This window comes from Anopheles aquasalis, chromosome Y (assembly GCF_943734665.1).
Source record: "Anopheles aquasalis chromosome Y, idAnoAquaMG_Q_19, whole genome shotgun sequence".
NCBI classification, from domain to species: domain Eukaryota; kingdom Metazoa; phylum Arthropoda; class Insecta; order Diptera; family Culicidae; genus Anopheles; species Anopheles aquasalis.
In genome coordinates this window covers 3,010,591-3,013,043 of record NC_064879.1, presented here as the reverse complement: position 1 = coordinate 3,013,043, position 2,453 = coordinate 3,010,591, and the positions used below count along the sequence as shown (strand labels likewise).

Below are 2,453 nucleotides of genomic sequence, written 5' to 3'. Positions count from 1 at the left end.
CATGAAAACAAAGGTCCAGTTCGACTGCAGCCCTGGATTGCTGTTATTTTTAGAATATGTCAGGGCGGATGGGAGCCGTACGTTTCTCTTACTAGCGCGAGACTTTCTTTTTAAACATAAATAAGAACTAGCGCGCCGCAAGTTTAACTCGTGCTGGGTTATTTAACTAATTATTGCCCAGGGCACGAGCCCAACGGTCCGATACCGGTCCGAAGTAAAACTACAACTGCTTAGAGAATAGAGATGTTCGGATTTTTGAAACACACGTGTAACTGTGCCTCTGTACATGTGTGTATGCGCGTGTGTGTGTTGGTGCATTTGAAACGTTAACCGTCCTTTGACGTGCGAAGAGGACAATTCAAGGATTCTGTACCAGACATCATGTTGTATGTGTTTCTGTTGCTGGTACGTTTTTAAAATTTTCTCTGCTTGCTAGGGAAAATAATCGAAAGAGAGAGAGAGAGAGGAAACAGAAGGTGCAAGAGTTCTGGTTAGGAGCACCACCTCTCACGTAATACTGAAACTATTTGTGTAAACACTGCTGTCGACGACCACTGGTTATTAGAAAGTAAAGATCTTTTGAAATATTTCTGACGGTCCGTTATTAAGTTGAACAAGCGACAAGAAAAAAAAAACAGAGCAAACAGATCGAAGGTAAAATTTTATAGGACAAAAGTAAGAGTAAATTCATTAATAAGAATGTAAAAGGCATAATGGAAGGGTGGACATGTAAAACGATAGTAATGAAATAGAGCAAACGAGTGGCAGGAAGGGAGATAAAGAAAAATAATTTAGAGAAAAGTATCAAACAAGAAAAAAGCATAGGCAAACATCGCAGTTTGGGCGCATGGTAAAGAAAGGTTGCATCAGTTTCTAACGACGCAACAGAATGGTTTAACAAGTGCATGTAAGCATATATGATTGGCACAACAAAAACAACTAAACTGCTAAGCAATCTTGGCCTTCTCCAATAGATTATTGGGGATATTTCGACTGTTTCGTTCTTAAGACGTGTTGGATGATGCAACAATCCAGTTTAGAAATGAAGCATATAACCAGCGGCTAAGGCAGGCGGCGGAGAAAAGAGACCGGGGAAATGGGAATAGATTCCATGATGCACTTGGTTTTTTTTTTAATCCAATCCACGAGTGCACCTGTAAACTGAGCCACGATCACACTTCCAGGCGAAAGTAGGATCTTGTAAACTTTGCTTTTGGTTTGGCGGTAAACCGTCGGCGGAAAAGGAAGCAAGGAGCGGAGAAAGCCCTTGAGTGTCGTAATAGTCTTACTACAAATGATGACATGTAGAAGGTATTAGTCTAAATTCAATTTGACTATAGTTGGATTTACTTAACATTTAATTTCTCTATTGCTTTTTCATTATCATGTTTAAAATCATATTCTTCTAGAATTAGTGAAAACGTTTTTTTTTAATTATGTTTTGGTTTGGTTTCGTTCACTGTTCTATTGAAACGGAGCAAGACTAAGCAAATCAAGAGATAAGAAAATTTAAGCAAAAACCCGCAACAACGTCATATAATAAAGTAATGAATACAAGCAAGAAAAAAGTAAGAAAACAAAAATACAAAATCATCATAAGCATAAAAAACACCGGACACTAGAGATTAGGAAGCAAGAGAAGAAAAAGAAGCAGCAGATGGTAACACGTATGCGCGGTACGATAGGGAGGTAGAAGGAAGGGAAGAAGACACGCGCGCGCAGAGATGAGCGATGGAAGTGTACTCTTTAAAAACCAACAAAAAAAAAATGAGCGGAATAAATTACGCAACAGTAGAGTTTGAAAATATTAAGTTCTGTGCTTTAATCCTGTTGCCCCCGGTGCGGTGGTGCGCAACGCTGTGTCTATACGAGAAAAAGGCTCCTGTGAAATGCTCTCTTTTCAGTGTTGGCAGTTTGCTCGTTCGTTTGGTTGTTTCCCCCCCCCCCCCCGATTGTGTTTGGATTGTGCAGTGGCGGCGAAAACATCCCGGTTTGTTGAAACCTTGATCCCCTGATCCTCGTTCGATTTGTCATTCTCATAGTCATAGTGTACGATTAATGCCAGTCGCCATAGAACCGCAATGGTAGGTAGAACGTCCATATTTGAGCACTGATCTCCAGTGCCAGTTCCACTTTTTGTTAAACAAAGATGTTCTTCTAGGTACTTCCGTTAAAGATATGCTGGAATGGTCCATTTTCCCAATTTTTCCACCCCTTTTGCAGTGCTCGAATGGCTCGTAACTCTCAGCAGCAGCCGAGCAGCGCTTTCGGCGGCATTTCACAACGCAGTTGGTAGATAACGTTAGCCCCGTGCTCGTCCTGCTACTGTACCGATCGTTGCTTCTGTCGGATTTCTTCCACGGCGAGGAAGCTCGCGTTCGTCGTGCTGCGTCTCCAAACATGGCGAGCTATAAATCGGAGGGCATTTAAGAAGAGCAAAAGTAAGTAGCCGC

The 2,453-nt window shown here is 41.5% G+C and overlaps 1 protein-coding gene across 8 annotated transcripts in view; it reads left to right on the top strand.

Moving 5' to 3' along the window:
• The window catches only part of LOC126579772 (high mobility group protein DSP1), a 32,364-nt gene extending 30,553 nt beyond the window's left edge, over window positions 1-1,811 (top strand). For all 8 annotated transcript variants that reach the window (XM_050243360.1, XM_050243362.1, XM_050243367.1 and 5 more), the window contains one exon: window positions 1-1,811. This exon is cut by the window's left edge and continues 2,768 nt beyond it. The gene's annotated coding sequence lies outside the window, so the exon portion shown is untranslated.
• Window positions 1,812-2,453: the final 642 nt, after the last annotated feature.